This window comes from Bufo gargarizans, chromosome 1 (genome assembly GCF_014858855.1).
Source record: "Bufo gargarizans isolate SCDJY-AF-19 chromosome 1, ASM1485885v1, whole genome shotgun sequence".
NCBI classification, from domain to species: Eukaryota; Metazoa; Chordata; class Amphibia; order Anura; family Bufonidae; genus Bufo; species Bufo gargarizans.
The window spans coordinates 161,949,865-161,959,001 of NC_058080.1; positions in this window are offsets into that span (position 1 = coordinate 161,949,865).

Here is a 9,137-nt window from a genome sequence, read left to right on the forward strand (position 1 = left end):
AACGAGCAGTGTATAATGTGATAGAAAAACGAATCCAGCCAGCAAAGGAGGCAATACAGACAATCACAATACATTAGTAGGTGGCTTGTATTAACTTTTTCTACATAATAAATGCTATTTGCTGAAGTGACACAACCCCTTTAAGCTTTCACTCTTTCTGCAGACTGTTCTTTTCACTTAAACCCATTAGCAGCTGTTCTAATGGCGCAATAACTTATCTCTTCACTCCTCACAGTTGATAAACCTCATTTAGGCTGAAGTCTTATCAGTTTGATAAGAATTCAGGTAAAATGATTGTTTATGCGGTTTTCAGAAAGTACAGATAAGAACTACTTATCAAAGCTATCAGAGCTGCTGTAGATTTTTGGTGTAAATGAAGATATGTAAATTTGCCTCGGCTGTGGACCACTCCGCTTTCCTGCCCTTGCTGTGCTCCTTTTTGGAAAAGTGGCGAGTGTGGTGTAAAAAGAGGCATTTTTTATTATTTTTTTCAAAAAAGTGCATTTAAAAAGTCACAAACACACAGGTTGAGACTTTTAAAGCCACCTTTCTGGCACAAGAGAGATGATACATCTCCCGCTATGTACATTGCTGTGACATTGTGTTATTATGCCAGTGTCCCTAAAATAAAAAAATAAGTCAACTTGCAAGTCATACTGAAATTCCTGCCATTTCATACATATAACCCCTTTGCAGACCTACTGTATTTGGCCCAATAGTAATAAAACAGTTGTATTTAGGTTGATCCTACAGTTATATATTATTGCCTTCCATCTGCCCTTAGTCTTGATAGTTTACAGACACCTTTTGGCGAGACACATTACTGGCCAATACACTTTCTTTACATAAAAGTTGCACAATTTGGGTTTAGTTTTAAATGCTCATGTACATTACTATACTTTGACTTTGAGTGCCCACCTTATGTCTTTGCTGCATGTCAGCAGCCCTACAAAATTGGAAGAACCAGAATTTCAAAAGTTTGTAACAATATAATAATTGGACTTTTTTTTGCTCTATAAGCATCACTTGATGATAGTTGTCCAATGTTTGAAAGTTTTTTTTAGCCTGCTTCAGTAAAGAATAAAGTATATTTTATCAACATCCTTATTGTGATGTTTCACCATGTTCATGAAGCAGCAGTATAATGCATTCATTTTGCTTAGCGCAATCTGCATTGGTCGTAAGACATATAATGTATGTAGTGATGAGCGGCAGGGGCAATATTCGAATTTGCGATATTTCGCGAATATTTGGTAGAATATTCATCATATATTTGTGAATTCGCAAATTCGAGATTATTTTCTTGATCGTGAAAAATTGTCTATGTAATATTTGCATAATACGAACTAAATACAGGTGTGGGTCACTGTAGCTAAATTTTTTAAGCTGATAGAAGTTTCCTGAGACTGGAGAAAATAGTTGGCACGGCAGAACATTACAATAGCTTTATATGCAGATAGAGTGCTATTTGTGAGTGCGAAACCGGCACTAATGATGCAAATATTTTGGCGCAATACGTGCAACTTCACATTTTAATAGGTCTGACTATTACTGATTAGTGCACTAAGTATTGTTGTGAACTTGTGACATCACAGCACTATGTATGTATGTAACATACATACATGCAGCACTATCTATGTAGCATGTATGTATGCATAGCAGAACCTATCAGATACACTATATCACTATCTAACCTACAAGGACTATCTCCCACTAACTATCTGTAATATATATATATATATATATATATATATATAAGCTATCTAACTATCTAATGTAATGACACAGGAAATCAGAGCGCACAGCAATAACACTGCTGTCTCTCTCAGATCTGCAAAATACTGCATACAAGGGCTGCTGGGGAGGGTCTTATATAGTAAGGGGTAGGCAACTTTCCTATTGGTTGCTAGGGATGTTGCTAAGCTCAGACAAAGACATTGCAGTCTTCTCATTGGCCCACAAGCAAGAAGGGAGGTTACTGATAAAAAAAAAAAAAAAAATCTAGAATATTCAAAATTATGAATATATATCACTATATTCTAAATATTTTGCAAATTCTCCAAGTGCCGATATTCATGATTAATATTTGCTATTCAAATATTTGCGCCCAACACTAAATGTATGTAATTCATAGAAACTACTCTTGTCAGAAATAAAACCATATCATGTAGCACATTGCTCTCTTTTATCAGCAATTCTATGACATACTGATATAGAATGTATATATAAGGATTAGATTTCTTACAGTGATATTCTTTTTTTCTAATCTGTTTTAATTTTATGATTATAGATATTATTATTATACTTTTTCTACATGATTAGGGGGCTACCATCAGAGATGTACTTCACAGCAGTCATATAGACCACAACCTGTAAGCTGGAGATTTCTAAGTGAGAGTCTTCTAAACATTCTCTTCGTCCCGTGAAGAGGTCATTGTGCAGGGAGGGGAGGAGGTAAGCTGTCTCAATCACCTACAGTATTAAGAATGGTGTGACCCTATGTTATCAATACAGAGGTGATATCTTTCATCTAATTATTATCCTGTCTGTGTTGATAACAAGATAACTACTTGGAAAAAGTGATCTCTATAAAATAGGAATTGTCACTCTATCATAACGCTTATAAGACAATGTGAAAAATGCAAATTTTTTACAATAAACTGTAGGTATTGATAACAATAGGTCATTTTCTGATCATATATTCTTTTTAAAAACAATCAATTCATGTACACGCGTGGACAAATTATTGGTACTTTTCCATTAAAGAAAGAAAAACCCACAAAGTTCATCTCCAATCTCTTTGAAAGTTGTTCTGGGCTCGCTAGTTACCATTCAAATTATCTGTCACTTCAATTTGTCAGCAATTTTTTTTAACCGCATTAAATAAAGGATCAATCATTTTAGAAGCTGGACTACTTTTCCTATACTGGACTGTAGTATCCAGGGTAAATTACTGCGTCAACACTTTGCGATGAATAAGTGGGTTTTGGGTTGCAGTTTGGGCACTCGGCTTCTAAAAGGTTCCCCATCGCTGTTCTAGGCTGACAGACAGCATGGATCTGCCAATCAGTGACACAGCAGGCAGGGAGATGCCCGTACATGGCAAACAGAACAACATTCTGTGTTCAGCTGTTAATAAGGGTGGATGGGAGTATGCAGTGTCTGACTGAAAACAAGTTTACACAATGCAGAGCGGCACAAGCCAGCAACTCTTCTAGTGTAAAATGAACAGTGTAGGAAAAGAACAGAAATAAATAAATAATTGGGGGTTATTGATCAGGGAAAGCAGTTTGATGGAGTGAGGGGCACAGTACCTAATAATACATGCTGCATAACCTCATTTTAGCTCTTCTGCGCTACAAAAGCAGTCAACTGCAATAAAAAATATAATTTTTCTAATTTTCTAACAGAGGGACAGATGTTTTTTCCACAAAACTTAAAAATTCATCATATTATTGCTTGCACAGCACCCCAGAAGCATTCTGCTGCTGAGCATTACATTTGTCCAGTTTTATTATGTGTATGAGTGTGTGAATAAGGCCATAAACAAAACACACTTGTAATTTTGCTGTTCTATAATTGGCGTGACTGTTTGTCAAACTTGACTTTTCATTTAGGTATATCATGACTTTGACTTTGCCAAAAAATGGAAGGGTTCAAAATGAAAGAACCAGGTCTTGTCCTACCTGAAGCAAAATGTGGGTAGTAGCAGCAGCTATCCAGCCACAAGTAGTCGTAGAAGCAGTCTACAATTCTCCCTGGCTTTGGAAAGGTGCAATATTATAACTACGTACAAAGAGGAAGAGATTGTGAATTGGAAGAGCTCACTTGTCCTCTCAGTTGCAGCAGGATGACGTGGAGGTCACTTTTGAGTTGACTTTAGAGTTTTGAGTTTAACACCAGGCCTTAAAGAAAGGTGTCACAGCATTACTTCTGCTTCTCCTCCTGTAGCCCCTGAGAAGCCTTTCAGTGGTTCCTCTCTGTCATCACATATCATTCCTAGTGGTGCGCCTCTGACAGTTAGTCAAGAGAGTCTCCCTGTTGATGACATGTTTAAGTGTCTGTGTTTGGACTGCCATGAGGAGGAGGCTCCAGGGGAGACGGGTGACCCCATGTACAGTATATCTGTACTGCTGGTAGCGCTGATGGCACCCATAGCAGTGGTGGTGGGGGTAGGGGCAGTGATAGCAACAGTGACACTCTGGACAAATACAGAACAGGGAATTAAGAGGGAGACAAAGAGGGAGACAAAGGAGCCCAATATGAGAGCTCATAGTCTGATAAAAGTAGAGGGGAGTTTGAGGACTATGACGATGACTGTGTGTTGTATAGGACCTGGGAGCCTAATCAGGGTGCTGAGGAGGAGGAGATATCATCAGAGAAGAATGGTGGCCATAGCAGCAATAAAGAGACGAGGCAACATACTGCCAAAACTTCTGAAAGAACTGTCAGGGCCAGATCTGCTTATGTTGTGGTCAGCTTAGGAACTGGTGATGCTGCTGATACTGTTGGCACAGGCTTGAAATCTGCCAGACCTAGGCCAAGCTACGTAGGCTGCCTCTAGCTCTGTGCAAGCAACTCCCATATGGTGTTTTTTCTTCACAAGGAGAAGTGTAAGTTGTGTGCAAGATCTGCCGTGGGCATGCAAACACAAAAATTGGCTGCATCACTGGATTTTGTGGGAAAATAGAACTGGCATTCTGAAATCAAAATTAGTCTGTCCTCCTTCTCCTGGTCTTCTTTGTGGCAGCCAGCCGCATCCCCAAGCAGTTAGTGTTGATCACGAATATTTGAATTTTGATTTTTTTTATTGCGAATATAGGTACTTCGAAAATTCGCTAATATTTTGAATATAGTGATATATTCGTAATTTTGAATATAATTTTTTTTTTTATCAGTACACATGATCCCTCCCTGCTTCTAGCTTGTGGGCCAATGAGAAGGCTGCAGTATATTTGACTTTAGGAGTAGTGTTGTTTGCAAATTTTTGTAATGCAAATTTTTATTGCAAATTTTTAAACAACTATTAGACAAAGAAGATTATATATTTTTTTTGAATATTCGCTATATTGCTATAACTTCATTTTTTCGAATATTTGTAAAGAATATATAGCAATATAGCGAATATTTGAAAAAAAAAAATGAATATAGAGCAATTTAGCTAATATAGTGCTATAATCTTCTTTGTCTAATAGTTGTAATTTTTTTCTCATCTGAAGTTCAGATTGGAAAAAAAAATTGCAACTATAAAAAAAAAAAGATTATAGCATTATATTAGCTAAATTGCTCTATATTCTTTTTTTTATTTAGAATATTCGCTATATTGCTATAACTATGTTTTTTCGAATATTCGTAATATTCTAAAACAAGAATATATAGCAATATAGTGAATTAAAAAAAACAATATACAGCAATTTAGCTAATATAGTTCTATATTCTTTTTTTTTATAGTTGTAATTTTTTTTCCAATCTGAACTTCAGATGAGAAAACAATTACAACTATTAGACAAAGAAGATTATAGCACTATATTAGCTAAATTGCTCTATATTCGTTTTTTTGCTCGAATATTCGCTATATTGCTATAACTTTGTTTTTTCATATATTCGTAATATTCTAAAACAAGAACATATAGAAATATAGTGAATATTCGAGAAAAAAACGAATATAGAGCAATTTAGCTAATATAGTGCTATAATCTTCTTTGTCTAATAGCTGTAATTTTTTTCTCATCTGAAGTTCAGATTGGAAAAAAATTACAACTATAAAAAAAAGATTATAGCACTATATTAGCTAAATTGCTCTATATTCGTTTTTTTATATACGCTATATTGCTATAACTTCATTATTTCGAATATTCGTAATATTCTAAAACAAGAATATATAGCAATATAGCGAATATTCGAAAAAAATGAATATAGAGCAATTTAGCCAATATAGTGCTATAATCTTTGTCTAATAGTTGTAAGTTGAAAAATTCGCAATAAAATTTGCATTACGACAATTCGCATATTACACTATTATTACCTTGCCGATTTTTCGAGTAAAAAAATCTTAGACTATAACGAATATTCGAATTCTACAAATATTCTACCAAATATTCGCAAAATATCGCAAATTCGAATATGACCCCTGCCACTCATCACTACAAGCAGTACAGTGTCCTTGTCATTATAATCCACTGCTTCTTCTTCTGCTCAGACTCTTCCTCCTTATCCTCCACTACATCAATAGACATTCGTAACGAAATGTGTGGCCATGAGAAAACTACTCTCAACCAGCAGTTATATTTTATGCAAGCTGAACTCCCACTTGGCCGAGCTGCTTAGTTGTGGTAAATGTGGCCAACTTCTACGCTTTCACCTAAATTAATTTTTTGGGGTGTGGCCCAAGTGGTGGGCTGGGACTACTTGGCCAGGCAAGCAAGTATTCAGCTGCTGTATGGAAAATTTGACTCTTGTCGGTCTGCAAATATGACAATCTTCTGCACCTTCGCCTAAATTATATTTTTTCTGGGGCATGGCCCAAGTGGTGGCTGAAAATCTTGGCCTTGCAAGCAAGGGTTCTATGGTCATATGGAAAATTTTACTCTCGTCCACACCTTCACCTAAATTTAATTTTTCTAGGATGTGGCCCTGGAGATGGACTGGGACTCTTGGCCAGGCAAGCAAGGATACCACTACTATTTGGAAAATTTGACTCATCGGTCTGCAAATGTTGTGCACTTCTGCACCTTTGACTAAATGTAATTTCTCTGGGCCCTGGCCTGGACAGTGGGCAGGACTCTTGACCTATGCATGTCATAAGAAGCAGGCATTCTGACTCTGTTAGGCCTCTTTCACACTTGCGTTGTCCGGATCCGGCGTGTACTCCACTTGCTGGAATTACACGCCGGATCCAGAAAAACGCAAGTGTACTGAAAGCATTTGAAGACGGATCCGTCTTCAAAATGCTTTCAGTGTTACTATGGCACCCAGGACGCTATTAAAGTCCTGGTTGCCATAGTAGTAGTGGGGAGCAGGGGAGCAGTATACTTACAGTCCGTGCGACTCCCGGGGCGCTCCAGAGTGACGTCAGAGCGCCCCATCCGCATGGATGACGTGCCATGCGATCACGTGATCCATGCGCTTGGGGCGCCCTGACGTCACTCTGGAGCGCCCCGGGAGCCGCACAGACGGTAAGTATACTGCTCCCCCGCTCCCCACTACACTTTACCATGGCTGCCAGGACTTTAGCATCCCGGCAGCCATGGTAACCATTCAGAAAAAGCTAAACGTCTGATCCGGCAATGCGCCAAAACGATGTTTAGCTTGCGGCAAGTCTTCAGGATTTTTGGCCGGAGCAAAGAGCGCAGCATGCTGCGGTATTTTCTCCAGCCAAAAAACGTTCCGTTCTGGAACTGAAGACATCCTGATGCATCCTGAACGGATTTCACTCCATTCAGAATGCATTAGGATAAAACTGATCAGTATTCTTCCGGCATAGAGCCCCGACGACGGAACTCTATGCCAGAAGAAAAGAACGCAGATGTGAAAGAGCCCTGAAGGCACAATTTTTGGACACTTAGCCCCACAAAAAGCAACTATTATTTTTGTATTTAAACACCATATGTCCTGGATATGGGTCAATTTTTGGAAGCTTTGGAATATGAAAACATGCACCGGTGCAGTGTGATTTTGAACACCCTGTTAGATAATGCCATCAAACATGCGTTTACCCATAGCTATTTACGTGTATATGTCAGTGTATATAATTGCTATTCATCTCCTGACGAAGCCTGTAGAGGTGAAACACGCATTGCGGAGTTAGCTAGTGTTTCAATGTGACATGTGCAAGGATAGTTTAGGTACTATCTAGTTAACCTCACAAGATTTCTTATAACTGGTATAATCTGTTTTGGCAATGTGACAGCAAATAGGTGCTTTTCCTATTGTTTGATATTATAGAATTATACAGACCCCAGCTAATTTTCTGCATCATCTCCCCCTAGCTGATTCTGCTCTCTCTTTTCTATTTTTTTTTTATATTTATGGGCTATTATATGTTTTTAATTAATTTGGGCATTTTATTATGATCTGTCTATGGGTCCTATTGTTTCTTTTGGATGACAATATTTGTTATTGCTGTCAAGATTTTAGGGAGGGGGAAATAGGGAGAGAAAAAAAAAAGCAAAAATTCATTTAAAAAAATTAACTAAAAGAGATAATAGCTTTCCCTAAAAATGTCCTAGGAGTCTAGAGGGCATTATACACAATTTTTCAGGGAAACTGGAGAAACTTTGGTTCAGGAAGAGTCAATTTAGGTCTGAACTGAACTTTTAAAAAAATTTGGCAAACCTGAAACAATTCAATTTTCAAAAGGTTTACTCATCTCTAGTGCCACTCATTTCCAGGGTAATGAACATATGACATACAGAGAGATACATTTACATATCCTGAGTGCCTATTAATGAAAACCTCTAACAGTGATACTAGATTATGTCTTTACTGTAGATCCATTAAATGTCACATAACAACCCAAACCCTGATGCTGGAAAAAGTTATTCATCTGCACTTGAGAAATACTAGGGATAGATATCATGGCTTGTGGGTGTTATTAATGGAAATGTTAAGCAGGAACCATTGGGCAGTCTCTTGTTTTTTGCTCTATATTCCCTGTGAAATGCTGGGAATAGTATTGCTGGTGCTTATCAATACATTTAGCTCAACAGTCCTCCTGCACTATGTCACAGCATTATGCAAACTTGTTCAAATGCTTTAATGGTCTGAGCTAATCAAGTGTAACTGCAAATATAAACATGATGTGTTTATAGTAGTGTTCTCTGGGGTGGGACCTACCATACATAGAGGATGGATTGGATTGTGCACAATTATTTTAAGCATTTCATTTTTAGACAAAATGATTACCATACACTGTAAGAACCCATATAGTCCATCTACTCTACCCTACATCCAGAAAAATACTGTTATGTAGCATCCCATTAGAAGATTAAAGTTCAACTTAGAAAATAAATCATTAACAGATCTGTTTTGAATATTTTCTTTATTCTGTTTCTTACATTACAAAACTGAAATGTCTTTGAGGTGTTTTACATAGAAACCTAAATTATATTTACAAACATCAGCAAATAATATCAAGT